The sequence below is a fragment of the Lissotriton vulgaris genome, chromosome 4_1 (genome assembly GCF_964263255.1).
Source record: "Lissotriton vulgaris chromosome 4_1, aLisVul1.2, whole genome shotgun sequence".
Classification (NCBI taxonomy): domain Eukaryota; kingdom Metazoa; phylum Chordata; class Amphibia; order Caudata; family Salamandridae; genus Lissotriton; species Lissotriton vulgaris.
Window position 1 is genome coordinate 466,092,981 of NC_141691.1, and position 15,172 is coordinate 466,108,152.

A 15,172-nucleotide genomic window follows, 5' to 3' on the forward strand; every position below is an offset into this window, starting at 1 on the left:
CTATTCACTGAGCAGGGCTGGGTCCTCAGACGCCCAGTAGGAGGTGGAGCCAGCATTGTCACTGGCAGGAGCAGAGCTATCGGCCTCCTGGTAGGAGGTGGGGCTAGGATCGTCCATGGCAGGCACAGAGCCGTCAGCCGCTTGGCAGGAGGTGGAGCCAGCATTGTATCAGGCAGGGCAGGCTATCAGCAACTACTCTCCCCCCTACTCTCAACACAAATGTCCCACTCATCCCACACTGACTCATCCAGACCTCTGGAGCCACCCAGCTCCTGTCACAGACACACCAAACCAGCAGAAACCAGAAATGGTTAGACAAGAAAATATGCAGATAAAAGGGAGAGAGAGGACTACGTAGGCTAGCCCTTATCCCCTGGGTTATATGTATAGATCAATGAGGACTAGCTAGTTTAGGAAGAGTATAGGGGCCTAAGGTACGTCAGACAATAATAATAAGGAAAAAAGCACTGTTTTCCTTATAAAGCCCTCACCCACCGACCTAGTCGGTGGCATGCTTCATCATCGGGCCCACCACAGTGGCACCAAATGTGCCCCGGGTGTGCTGCAACACCAGGTGACTGCGGAGCTGGTATATTGCTGAGTGTGCAGTGAAAAAGGTGAGATAGGTGAAGTTTAAAAAGCTATACACGAGGTCCCAGCACCCGAGGGTTAACAATTTTTATAAACTGGGCCTCTGTTAGCAGGTTAAAAAGGCAAAGGGACGTAAGAAGGAGTGCTATGATGACCTCCAGTGTCCAGTGTGGTCTACATGTTTCAGCCAGTGCCTTTTGAATTCTAAGCTGGCTTTCCTCAGGACCAATGAGATATGTGATAAGGTGCAAATTAAATTATAGTAAACTTAAATTAAGTGTTTGTGTCATACTTTGGCTATGTGTAGCGCACGCTAAGGCGCTGTAACTGTTAGAGGGGGATTCCCTCAAGCTTTATCTGTTATTTCTTTGTAAAAAGCCTCAGGGGTCGCCTGGCAGAGAAAGAGACCGAGTAGTTCGGTCTGGTTCCTCCTTGGACCTATTCGTCCTTCCGCGGCGCTACACATAGCCAAAGTATGACACAAACACTTAATTTAAGTTTACTATAATTTAATTTGCACCTTATCACATATCTCATTGGTCCTGAGGAAAGCCAGCATAGAATTCAAAAGGCACTGGCTGAAACATGTAGACCACACTGGACGCTGGAGTTCATCATAGCACTCCTTCTTACGTCCCTTTGCCTTTTTAACCTGCTGACAGAGGCCCAGTTTATTAAAAATGGTTAACTCTCGGGTGCTGGGACCTCGTGTATAGCTTTTTAAACTTCACCGATCTCACCTTTTTCACTGCACACTCAGCAATATACCAGCTCCGCAGTCACCTGGCATTGCAGCACACCCGGGGCACATTCAGTGCCACTGTGGTGGGCCCGATGATGAAGCATGCCACCGACTAGGTTGGTGGGTGAGGGCTTTATAAGGAAAACAGTGCTTTTTTCCTTATTGTTATTGTCTGACGTACCTGAGTCCCCTATACTCTTCCTAAACTAGCTAGTCCTCATTGATCTATACAAATAGACAAGAAAATAGACACTTTCTAAAAGTGCTATTTTCAAACCCAGAGTCCAAAAACCATCCACACCAACGGATGTGTAATTATACCCAGAGTTCAGGGATACCAAACTCGACATTGCACCATGCTCCCCGAGCCAGCTAGGATTATAGCATTAATAATCCCGGCGGCCCAATCTATCCAATGGAGAGCAGGTTACCTCGCAATAGTGAAAAACGAAGATGGCTGTAATTCACTATTAGGACATGCCAACTTGGTCAGGCGTGTCATAACCTTATACTTACAACGCACCCTGCCCGTGGGGCTACCATAGGGGTGACTAACATGAAGTTAAGGGGAGGTTTGAGGGACTGGCAAGTAGTTGTACTTGCGCAGTCAGCGTGCCAGTACCAGACTGCACGTAGGTCTCGCAATGACCGACCCGTAGACATTCTTTTACGAGGCCGCTATTGTGGGTGGCACAACACGTGCTGCAAGCCCACGAGCGGCATTTGGATTTACGAGCCCCGGCACTCCTGGTGCACTAAACCAGGGACTGACAGTAAACCAAATAAGCCAAACATGGAATTCAATCGATACATCAATTTAACATAGGGAGCACTTGCACTGTGGCTCTGATCAGCAGTGGCACAGCGCCCAAAGCATTATCCAGCAAAACATCGTAAAACAGTGGAGGCAAACAGAAAAAATGGAGGAGAGACTCCAGCCAATGATGTCAGGTCTAACACGTGTCCCCTCCAGCTGAAATGTGGGGAGAACTACCCTTGACCTAGGGAGTCCTCATCACTAAGGCGGAAAAATCTGGACAGACCATCAGCATTGGCGTGATCTGTACCAGGGCGGCGTTTCACCGTAAAGTCCATCCCCTGTAGGGAAATGGACCCCCTCAACAGTTTTGGATTCTCGCCCCTCATCTGCATCAACCATTTGAGGGGCCTGTGGTCTGTCTGAACCCGGAAGTGAGTCCCAAACAGGTAGGGTCTTAGCTTCTTCAGCGCCCAGACTACAGCAAATGCTTCTCTCTCTATCGCACTCCACCTCTGTTCCCTGGGAAGTAACCTTCGACTGCTGAAGGCTACCGGCAAGTCTCGGCCCTCTTCATTCACCTGAGCTAGAACAGCCCTCACGCCATGCTCTGAAGCGTCCGTCTGGACAATAAATTCTTTCGAAAAGTCGGGTGCCTGGAGTATAGGTGCTGTGCACATTGCAGTTTTCAGGGTATCGAAGGCCGTTTGACAGGCATCAGTCCAGATCACATTTTGTGGCTGCTTCTTGGAAGTCAGCGAAGTCAAGGGGTGCACAATGTTACCGTAATCCTTGACAAACCTCCTGTAATAACCTGTGAGTCCTAAGAAGGCTCTCACCTGAGTTTGGGTTTTGGGCGGCACCCAAGCCAGGATGGTATCAATCTTGGGTTGCAGGGGGGCAACCTTGCCGCTCCCTATTTGGTGCCCCAAGTACACCACAGAACCCTGCCCAATCTGGCACTTACTGGCTTTTATTGTGAGGCCTGCTCTGCGCAGGGCCAACAACACTTCCTGGAGGTGGCGCAAGTGTTCCTCCCAGCTGGCGCTGAACACTGGGATGTCATCCAGGTAGGCGGCACTGAAATCCTCCAGTCCAGCCAAGACCTGGTTGACCAACCTCTGGAAGGTGGCAGGGGCATTATTCATCCCGAAGGGCATCACCCGGAACTGGTATAACCCATCTGGTGTGGCGAATGCGGACCTCTCCTTTGCCCCATCAGTCAAGGCGATCTGCCAGTACCCAGATGTTAGATCAAACGTACTGAGGTCCCGGGCTGCCCCCAACCGATCGATGAGCTCATAAGCTCTGGGGATGGGGTGCGCGTCAGTCTTCGTGACTGAATTGAGTCCTCGGTAATCCACACAGAACCGAAGTTCTGGTGAAGCACCAGGCGCTGCAGCCTTCGGGACCAAGACCACTGGGCTGGCCCAAGGTCTGCTAGAGGACTCAACCACCCCTAACGCAAACATTTTGGAGACCTCCTCCTTAATGTATGCTCAGACCTTGTCAGTCACCCTGTAAGCCTTGTGCTTCACAGGAGGGCTGTCTCCGGTGTCAACGTCATGGACACACCAATGAGTGACACCCGGAACCAAGGAAAACAGATCAGGGAAATTTCCCAACAGTTGGCGACAATCCTGCTTCTGCTCCAGTGTCAGTGTGTCAGAGAGGACAACACCATCCACTGACCCATCTTGCTCTTTAGCACACAGAAGGTCAGGAAGAGGCTCACTCTCCTCCTCCATTCCAGCATCTGTAGCTAGGAGCATGCCCACTTCGGACCTTTCTAAGTGGGGATTCAAACGGTTGACATGCAGGACCCTCAAGTGGTTCCTGGGAGATTTCAAGTCCACCAGGTAGGTGACATCGCTCTTCTTCTCCACAACCTTAAACGGTCCAGTCCACCTGTCCTTGAGCGCACAAGGTTCCACAGGGGACATGACCCAAACTTCCTGACCAGGCTGAAGCTCTGCCAGAGTCGCATTCAGGTCGTACCAACGCTTCATCTCCTCCTGGCTGGCCTCCAGATTTGCCTGAGCAAGATCTCTGAAGCGCTGAGTCTGGTTCCTAAAGGCCAGCATGTAACTGTATACATCCTGGGGAGGTTTCCGGGGAGATTGCTCCCAGCCTTCCTTGACCAGAACCAAAGGCCCTCTTACCGGGTGACCATACAAAAGCTCAAAGGGGCTGAACCCTAGAGACTTCTGCGGCACCTCACGGTAAGCAAACAACAGGCATGGCAAGAGGACGTCCCATTTCCGCCTCATTGGTTCTTCAAGACCCATGATCATGCCTTTAAAGGTCCGGTTGAATCTTTCCACCAGCCCATTTCCTTGAGGGTGGTAAGGAGTGGTGAACTTGTAGGTTACCCCACACTCCTTCCACAGAGACTTCATATAGTTGGAAATGAAGTTGGTGCCCCGGTCTGACACCACCTCTCTGGGGAACCCCATCCGGGAGAAAACACCCATCAGTGCCCGTCCCACCATGGGGGCCGTCACTGTTCGGAGAGGGATGGCTTCCGGGTACCGTGTGGCATGGTCCACCAAGACCAGGATAAACCTGTTGCCCAGGGCTGTCTTGGGGTCCAGGGGCCCAACAATGTCAATCCCCACCCGGTCAAAGGGGGTACTGACCACTGGAAAAGGTTGGAGGGGAGCCTTCTGCTTCCTTCCGCTTTTCCCACTTGCCTGGCAAGTGTGACAAGTCTTACAATGGATGTCTACATCCCTTCGCATCTAAGGCCAATAAAAATGGGTGACAAGCCTGTCATAGGTCTTGTCCTGCCCCAGATGTCCAGCTAACGGAACGTCATGAGCCAAACCCAGTAAGAAGGCTCGAAAGCGCTGGGGTACCACCAGCACACAGGCTGACCCAGGCTCAGCAGCCTTAGGCTCGCTATACAGGAGGTCGTTCTCCCAGTACACAAACTGTGACCCTGACTGATCACCTGAGGTTTGGGCTGAGGCCTGCTGCCTCATACCCACAAGAGAAGGGCACACTTTTTGTTCTGCACAAAATTCTTCCCTGGAGGGACCACCATCCTGCTGCCAATGGGTCAGCGCGGGCAGGTCTCCCAGTTCAGCAACTTGTTCCCCTGTGGGCTCCAGGGCATACCCCTCAGGATCTACCTCCTCCTGGACCACGGGAACTATGGGGGCCGGTTTCCCGCGCCTCCTGCCTCTTCTCTTCACAGCTGGGTCCTGGGCCATATTTTCAGGCTCCGGGACCCCATCAACACCCTTACTTGCTGTCATGGAACGAGTGGTCGCACACACCCACTCTGGCACACCCAACATTTTCAAATGTGTCTCCCTCTCCACCTTAGCCCAAGGGGAGTCTTCTAAATCATTGCATAGGAGACAATCAACAGGCATGGCGGGCCTCACAGCAACCTGAAGAGTACCTGAAACTCCCCCCCCCATTCAAAGGGAACCTGAGCTACCTCACACTCTCTCTGGGAGTTGTCAGCAGCTATCACAGGGTAGAATGTGTGGGGAACCACCTGCTCTCTGGACACCAAGTGACACTTGACAGCTGTCACACTCGCTCCGGTGTCTCTGAGAGCTTCCACTCTATGGCCATTAATGGTCACCCACTGCCTATATTTGCTAATGTTACTAGGCAGAGGGGGTGGAGGGACCATTTCCATGTCTCCTAGCGAGACCAGGGACATTTCTGCGGGACCCCTCCCACCAGGGACAACCATCTCCTCCCCTCCCAGGGCTACACTCGCCAACTGACGGGGGGTGCACGCGGCGGTGCATTCAAATTCTTCATGGAACACTGGGGGTCATAATACTGGTGTCCCACCTGCCCACAAACTTAGCAGGTTAGGGGGCCCCTATGAACAGGTTTACCCGTCGGGCCCCTGGCTTCTTCTCCGGGGGAGGCTGGGAACCTTTCCCTTGCTTCCGTTGGGGATTACTTTGGGGCCCTTTCTGGGACTCCTTCTGTTTACCCTTGTCCCCCCCCACTCTTCTGCTGGGAACCCGGCCCACCTTTGGCTGAGTCTCCCACTGGACCCTTGTGAACCCTGGTACTGACCCAGCGGTCCGCCTCCTCAGCAAGTTTTCTAGGGTTAGATATCTTGCTATCAATAAGGTGCTGGCGCAGCTCTGGAAAACAGTTATTAGACAAATGCTCCCAAGCAAACAAATCATAAAGAGCTTCATACCTTTCCACTTTGCTGCCCTTTACCCAACCATCCATGGCTCTGCAAAAATAAGACACATATTCAACCCAAGTTGTACAAGGTAACTTCTTACATTCTCTAAAAGCTTGTCTGTACTTTCCGGGGGTTAGGCCATACCGCAACATTAAAGCATCTTTCATATGAGAATATGACATCCTATCCTCAACAGGCATGTCTAACAGGGTATCTCTTCCCTCATTCACAAAGTGACCCCACAACCCCGCTCCCCAATCCTTCTCAGGGACCCGGTGGGCCAACAATGCTAACTCATATGCTTTAAACCACTGACCAATATCTTCGTTCCTATGATAATCTTTTATCACATCTTTGGGAAAATAAAACCTACTTTCTGCAGGCACAGATGGGATGCTGCCACCAGAGGGATTCAATTCTAACTTCTTAGCTTGGATCTCCAACTCCCTCAACTTGGAATCACGCTCCAAAGCTAACTTCTCTTGTTCAAAATCCAACCTTTTGGTCTCCAAATCAGCTTCTCTCCTACCTCTTGCATTTTCTAACTCCAACTGCCCATTTATCTTAAGCCTTGCCAATTCCATGTTGTATTCACGCTCTTTCGCCCTTTCTTCTCTTTCTTCAGGGGAAAGACCTTTGGAGGAAACACTGCTACCGGGAGAGGACACAGGCCCATTCATTGGCGCCTCCTCATCCTTTTCCCCTGGCGGTACCACCACCGCATCAGAGTGATCTCTGGACTCCAACCAGGCCTCCAGTGCTTTGAGATAGTTTTCCTTAATCTTGAGGCCTTTGGTAGGAACATTAAACTGCTTGCAAAAGGATTTCAGCTCCTCCAATTTGTAGACGTTTATCTTTTCTCTATCAAATTCCTCCACAACAACAACAGGGGTAGTGACTCCGGTGTCACTCATGGTCAAAACTGGCAGTGTTCAAAAAATCAAGCTTCAGAAAAGCGGAGAACCAAAAATAGGATCCTTCCAAATTAGATTGTGGCTGCGCTATGGTCTGCTTTCGCTATGTAGCGCACACTAATCACTGCACATGGGTCTTAAATGCAAAGTTCAAATCCTCACCGCTGACCCACCAATGTTAGAACCGGCTGTCTCTAGTTGGCAGAGGTATACACTTCTGACAAATAGGGACACACCTTTTCTAGTCAGGGCAAGGGGATCACACCCTTTGATAACCCCTGCTCACCCCCTTGGTAGCTTGGCAGAGCAGACAGGCTTATCTCAGAGGCTGTGTGTTGAGCATTTATGACCACATAAAGTAATAAAGTGAATACACTACAAATGGACACGACACAGTAGTATTATAAAAATAAGGATTTTTACATAAGGCTTAGCACAAGACCAAATAACGATGAAAATATACCACAGTCTTAATAAATACTCTTGGAAGGAAAAATAATAGTTCAAAGGTAGTTTCTTCTTAGCACAAAGTCTTTAGTAACGAAAGCAACTCTTCTTCTTCAGAACACAGTTCTTGGCAACAATGTAACCCACACGGGAGTTACACAACGTTGAGGCAAAGTTAATCCAAAGGTTCGGCGTCGACCGCGAGGAGCGCTACGTCGAGCCCGGAGTCACACGGACCCCCAACAACACAGTACCTTAGGAAAATGAAGCACACGATGATCAGCGGCATCGAGCAATCCGGCGTCACGTCTTCGGTGTCGATCAGGCCTCAGCAGGCGTCGTTGTCGATGATGCGGTTGCAAGAGTGAGCAGCGCTCACGGAGTCGAGAGGGCCCAGAGTCGATGCGATCAGCAGCGGTGCAGACACGAGGTCCCTTGGAGCTGGAGACGAACTCACTACTCACTGGCGTTGCTGCTGGCGTCGATCAGGCCCGGCGGCCGGCGGCGAGGAAGCTGGACACTTGAGCCGTTACTCACGGTGTCGAGCTGGATTCGGCGACGTCCGTCGGCGGCGAAATTGCTGGTTCTTTGAGAGGTGCTGGATTCGCAGGTTCCAGCAAATAGCACTTTAAGCAGATGAAGTCCTTTAGCCCTGTGACTTCAGCAGGAGACTGCCACTCTTCCAGTCCTTGGAGATTTTCTTAGCAAGCGTGAGAGTACACACACAGTTCCTCTCTCCTGGTTTCTTGGCAAAAATAAAGAAGCACTGCAGGATTCCCCCCAGCAAACAGCACACTGGCAGAAGGGGTAGGCAGGTCCTTGGATCAGCAGGCTTCTTGTCCTTGGTTCAGGTTTCCTTGTCAGAAGTGATCTAAAGTCTTGGTTCAGGGGTCCTTCTCTTATACCCCTTTTTGGTTTTGATCCCTTTGTCCATGCAGGGGAATTTCCCAACATCCTGGGTCTGTTGTGGGTGGAGCCAGGCAGAGGCTCCTGGCCTATTCACTGAGCACGGCTGGGTCCTCAGACGCCCAGCAGGAGGTGGAGCCAGCATTGTCACTGGCAGGAGCAGAGCTATCGGCCTCCTGGTAGGAGGTGGGGCTAGGATCGTCCATGGCAGGCACAGAGCCATCAGCCGCTTGGCAGGAGGTAGAGCCAGCATTGTATCAGGCAGGGCAGGCTATCAGCAACTACTCTCCCGCCTACTCTCAACGCAAATGTCCCACTCATCCCACACTGACTCATCCAGACCTCTGGAGCCACCCAGCTCCTGTCACACACACACCAAACCAGCAGAAACCAGAAATGGTTAGACAAGAAAATAGACACTTTCTAAAAGTGCTATTTTCAAACCCAGAGTCCAAAAACCATCCACACCAACGGATGCGTAATTAAACCCCGAGTTCAGGGATACCAAACTCGACATTGCACCATGCTCCCCGAGCCAGCTAGGATTATAGCATTAATAAGGTGGCGGCCTATTCTATCCAATGGAGAGCAGGTTACCTCGCAATAGTGAAAAACAAAGATGGCTGTAATTCACTATTAGGACATGCCAACTTGGTCAGGCGTGTCCTACCTTATACTTACAACGCACCCTGCCCGTGGGCCTACCATAGGGGTGACTAACATGAAGTTAAGGGGAGGTTTGAGGGACTGGCAAGTAGTTGTACTTGCGCAGTCAGCGTGTCAGTACCAGACTGCACGTAGGTCTCGCAATGACCGACCCGTAGACATTCTTTTACGAGGCCGCTATTGTGGGTGGCACAACACGTGCTGCAAGCCCACGAGTGGCATTTGGATTTAGGAGCCCCGGCACTCCTGGTGTCAGACGTGCCACTTCAAGAGTCCAGGTTCTTTCCGTCTTGGAGATGACTAATCCCAACACCTCCAGGAACCAACTAAAGTGACAAGGAATTCCACACTTGTCACTAGAGCTGACCCCTAAAGGGACAGGGAAGTGGGGGACGGAAAAGGGTAGTGGAATGGGGGACGGAAAGTGAGAGAGAGAGAAACAAACACAGGATCTCTTCTCGAGATGACTGTCTCTCCCTTTTGAAGCACTCTGGGCTTTCTCTGATTAGTTGTGTTCGGTTAGATGCTGAGCTGTATTAGAAGACCAACATTAATAAACATCATTTCTTATCATTCTAATTCTAAATACTAATGAGCTAAATACATACATACCAACTACTAGAAAAGCCCATTCCTGTACTTCACGTGCAAGATCTTTTAACTTCATTAAACGTACATTTAGCTTCGTTGAAGACTTAGTTTCCTTTTAAAAGATAAATATGCCAAGTAAGTGTTTACTATACATGAGTGTCGCAAGTAACCATCAATCAAATAACCGGTTAGTTGAACCTGTAACAACAACAACTAGCATGGAATGGTTTATCTTACCTTGCACGTATTAGTGTGAGGCCTTAGACGGGGGTTCTGTGAAAATAAGAAACAAGAAAAACAAGCCCCCAAAAGTAACTACTATTCAATGACTTTGCAACGTTAACTAGTCCACAAACATCAATTATTGCAGTTATAGTCACTGCTGTACATTGAGTCTTAAATACAAGATTAGAACCACAAGTAATATCTTGAAAACAAATCTAGGTTTCAAAAGTCAAGAAAGAGGGCTTCGATTTGCCTTTGCTAAGGTTCTATTGTATTATTTATCAAGGTTCGTTTTTGGGGTATTTGCCAAGGCTTGTTCCGTAATCGAAAAACAAAACAACTGAAAGGTCTTACTGTTTCTTCGATTCAACCGGAAACTCAAGTTCAGGGAGTCGGAATGGAAAAAACGAGTCTGACTAAAAAGTCTCTCCGATGCACCAACCGGAAGTTTGTAGAGTTGCTTCTGCCGGAATTCGAGGATCGTCTCGAAGACAGCTGGGGAAAAACTCTGTGGCCGCTGGGCTCTCCTAAAAGGAATCAGGTAGGCTGAAGCTGCCGTGTCCAAGACAAGAAGGTGGGGCCGGGTGCAGAGATCGGGATCCTGGAAGCTCCTGAAGCGACGCGCAAGCTGAGAAGTGAAGCGTCTTTCAGGTAACCGGCAAGCCTTTTTATAGTCTGTGTTTCACGTGTGAGGCAGCGTCAGTTGAGCGCACCTGCTCAACGCGAGACCTTATGAATATTCATAAGCCTTCTTTGTTCCTGCATCAACAATCATTGTACCAAACAAATGTGTGTTCTTTACAGTGGAGGTTGCACAACAAGCACTGCTACCTTCAAACATCTTTTATGCAATACACAATAATAAATCTGGAAATCTGTAGTTATGCTTAGATTTTTATGACAGTTCCCCCCCCCCCCAAAGGCCTTCTCAGGGATCGTGGTTTATTTGGATTCAATGCATGGAAAGAGCGAATTAAACGGGGGGCATGAACATTATTCTCTGGTTCCCAGGACCTTTCGGAACTATCATAGCCTTTCCAGTCGATCAGATAATACAAGCGCCCCCTCAGTCTTTTTGAGTCCAGTATTTTCTTGACCTCATACTCAATGTGATCTCCTACAACAATTGGAGGAGGCGGTGAGTCAGGACGGGTGTCAGGATGTACAGGTTTAATCAGGGATACATGAAACACCGGATGAATTTTGTAATCTTGGGGAAGGTGTAATTTTACAGAAACTGGGTTTACAATTTTTTCAATGGGGAATGGACCGATGAATCTTGGCTTTAATTTCTTAGGTACCTCGATTTGTATATTCTTGGTTGAAAGCCAAACCTGATCCCTTGGCTTGTAAACTGGTGCTGGTGTCCTATGTTGGTCTGCATAGAACTTCATCTTTTCCTTTTGCTTTATTAAAGTTTGTTTCACATTCTCTTGAAACTTACGTAAACTGGCTAGCCTGTCGGAAACTGCTGGCATATCAGTTCCTTTCTCTGGAAATATTATAGGTAGAGTTCTGGGATGTTGGCCTGTGAGAAAGTAAAATGGAGAACAACCAAGAGCAGAGTGTACTGTGTTGTTATAAGTGAACTCAGCTAACGGCAGAGCGTCTACCCAGTCCGTGGATAAAGTGGTAGTTAAGCAACGCAGACTTTGTTCTAGATACTGATTTACCTTCTCAGTCTGACCATCGGTCTGAGGATGGAAGGCTGAAGATAACGCTAAATCAATTCCTAATTGAGTGCTCAGTTGTTTCCAGAATTTTGACAGGAATTGTGGACCTCTGTCTGAGATAATCTTTTGTGGTAAACCATGCAATTTAACGATATTAGTTAGAAATACATGACTAAATTCAATTGCCGAAGGGAGTTTAGGTAACGGAACAAAATGTCCCATTTTAGATAGCAAATCCACTACCACCAAAATCGTAGTCATTCCTGATGATCTTGCAAATCTGTTATGAAATCTAAACTGATAGTATGCCAAGGTGTCGGGGGTACTTCCATAGGTTGTAATAAACCCATTGGAAACGAATGTGAAGTTTTTTGTCGGGCACACACCGGACAAGCCTGAACATATTGTTGTACATCAGACTTCATGCCCTTCCACCAAAAATACCGCTTGCACAATTCCATAGTCTTGTTGATTCCAGGATGAGCAACAATAGCTAGATCATGGTTCCATTTTATCACTTGTTCTCTTAAGTCTTTCTCAGGAATGAATATTCTGTCCTTTAGGTAAAATATACCATCTGATACAGAAGTTTGTTTTTGTGAAAGCCAATCACTTTGATTTAGATTTTTAGTCTGATCCCTGAGTATTGATAAGAAATCTAGTTGAGTGATTTCTGCACAGATCTTTTCTACAGTTATTATATTCTGTTGACCCTTTCCTGTCTCACTATTTTTATCACAAACCAAACGCGAAAGAGTATCAGACAGCAATTGTTTGGTTCCGGGTCTATAAGTAATAATGAAATCAAACTCACTGAAGAATTGCAACCATCGCATCTGTCACGGTGTGAAAGCTTTCACGGTGGAGTAGAATTGTAAATTCTTATGGTCAGAAAATATGGTTATTGTATGTTTGGCTCCCAGGAGGTGGTGTCTCCATTCCTGAAAGACAGCCTTGATTGCCAGAAGTTTGCGCTCAGCGATTGTGTAGTTCTGTTCTGCTGGTAATAGTTTCCTAGAGAAAAAGGCAATAGGGTGGAAATTCCCGGAATTAGCATCTTTTTGTAACAGAACTCCTCCAATGGCTGTTTGCGAAGCGTCTGCTTCAACAAAAAATGGTCTGTCAGGGTCAGGATGTGTTAAAATTGGGGCAGAAGTGAAAGCCTTTTTTAAAAAATCAAAAGCTTGTTCCGCTTCGGCGGTCCAAAGAAATTTCTTTCCTTTCTGTAAAAGACTAGTAATTGGCACCACGATTTCTGAGAATTATGAGATGAACCTCCTGTAGAAGTTTGCAAACCCCAAAATCCTTTGTACCTCTTTGACCGAAGTGGGAGTTGGCCAATCCAGAATTGCTTTAACCTTTTTGGGGTCCATGACTATTCCTTCTGGTGACAACCAGTAACCCAGAAATTCAACTTTAGATGTGTTAAAAACACATTTTTCTAGTTTGACAAACAAAGAATTATCTCGTAGTTTTTGCAAAACCGATCTAACATGTAACACATGATCCTCAGGAGTTTTTGAAAAAATCAGAATGTCATCGAGGAGAAGTGTGGCTCAGGGGTTAGAGGCGGCAGACCCGGAAGCTGAGATCGGTCCTGGACCAGGGTTCAATTCCCCGCCTCGGCGGGTCTTGGGCTAAAAATTCCACGGACTCGATAATTCTCGCTCCGGTGCCTTCTCGACTCACGGGTTCACACTCTGCGACTCTGGGCAATAGCTTGCTTAATCTCCAGAACGGCCCCTCGCGGCGGGATGCCTGACTTTCACCTTGTGGATACCCGCTGGGACTATCACACAGGGGAATATCAGGACGGGTTCCCTAAGCAAGCGCCGGGACACCCACTGCGGGTAGCTGTGCGCTATATAAGCTCATCTACATCGATATATACAATGACACAGATGTCCAACAGCTCATGCAAAACCTCATTAATGAAATACTGAAAGGCTGCTGGAGCATTGCAAAGGCCGAAGGGCATCACTGTATATTCGAAAAGTCCAAATTTGGTGCGGAAGGCAGTCTTCCATTCGTCTCCTTCTTTTACTCGTATTAAGTGATAGGCCCCACGAAGGTCCAGTTTAGTGTAAATGGTAGATCCCTTAACCTGGTTTAACAGTACTGGAATCAGTGGCTGAGGGTATCAGTTTTTCATTGTAGCCTTATTCACTGCACGATAGTCTATGCAGGCCCTCAAGTCGCCAGACTTTTTTGCTACAAAAAATAACGGAGATGAGACCGGAGAGGTGGAATGCCGAATGAAGCCCAGTTCCAACAACTCATCTAAATAAGTTCGTAGATACTGGTTCTCAGGTTCAGTGAGTGCGTAAATTCGACTACAGGGTAGCACTGCTCCAGGAATTAAATCAATCCTGCAGTCATAAACCCTGTGAGGAGGTAACTTGGTTGCTTTTACAGGGTCAAAAACATCTGAAAAATCTTGAAATTCTGTTGGCAATTCTATTGGATCGGGTTGGGTAGCAGCACAGACAAGAGGTAATCTAGGATCTCTATGCTCCTGATAACAATGAGTTTTACAGTGAGTGGAGTCCAAGGTTACAGTACGCTTAACCCAATCAATCTTTGGGTTATGAAGTTCCAACCATGGAATGCCTAAAATTACTCCAAAAGCCGGAGTATCAATAAGATCAAAAACAGTCAATTCAGTATGTCCATTGTCGGATAGAAGAAGCAGTGGAGGAGTGTGGAACCTAATTAAGCCAGATGAAAGTGCTGAACCGTCAACAGCTCGCACAGGTTCTGGCTCCTTCTTGGGAATCTTATTCAAATTCAATGTTGTAGTAAATCCTAGATCAAAAAAGTTTCCGGTAGCTCCTGAGTCTATCAGTACAGGGATGCTATGCTTTTGTTGATTAGCCAAAATTAAAACCATCCTTATGGTGAAATGACGAGGTACATGTTTTGCAACACTAGTTATAAAGCGTGAGATCTCAAAAGTGTCTTTTCCCAAGGGATCGACCTCTCCTTCCCTCGAGACTACTAGTTTTCCGATTCCTGATCTTGAATTGTGGCCAGTACTTTCTTTTTAGCCGGACGGATTGGAAACTCTTTGGCGAAATGGCCTGCCTTCCCACAATAAAGACATAAATTGGCTTTCCTTCTTCTGTCTTTTTCGTCTTGTGATAGAGGTCCTTTAATCCCTCCAATCTGCATTGGCTCTACCTGGGCGTTTTTATCCTCACTAATCTTCTTCTCAGTTTTAAAGTGTAAGGCTCTGAAATCCGACTTCGGTCTTTCAGTCCTTCTTTCACCTAACCTGTGGTCTAGCTTGATTACAAGATCCTGATACTCGGTAAAATCATCAGGTAGATTTACTATGTGTGTCAAAGAATCTTTTAATTCCTCCCAAAGTCCCCGATAAAAAAGAGATATTCTTTTATCTTCTGGCCACTGCGTTTCTGCCAATAAGCGATTAAAGGTAGTCACATATGCAATCAGATCTCGAGAACCCTGGCGCAGATTCAATAGCTC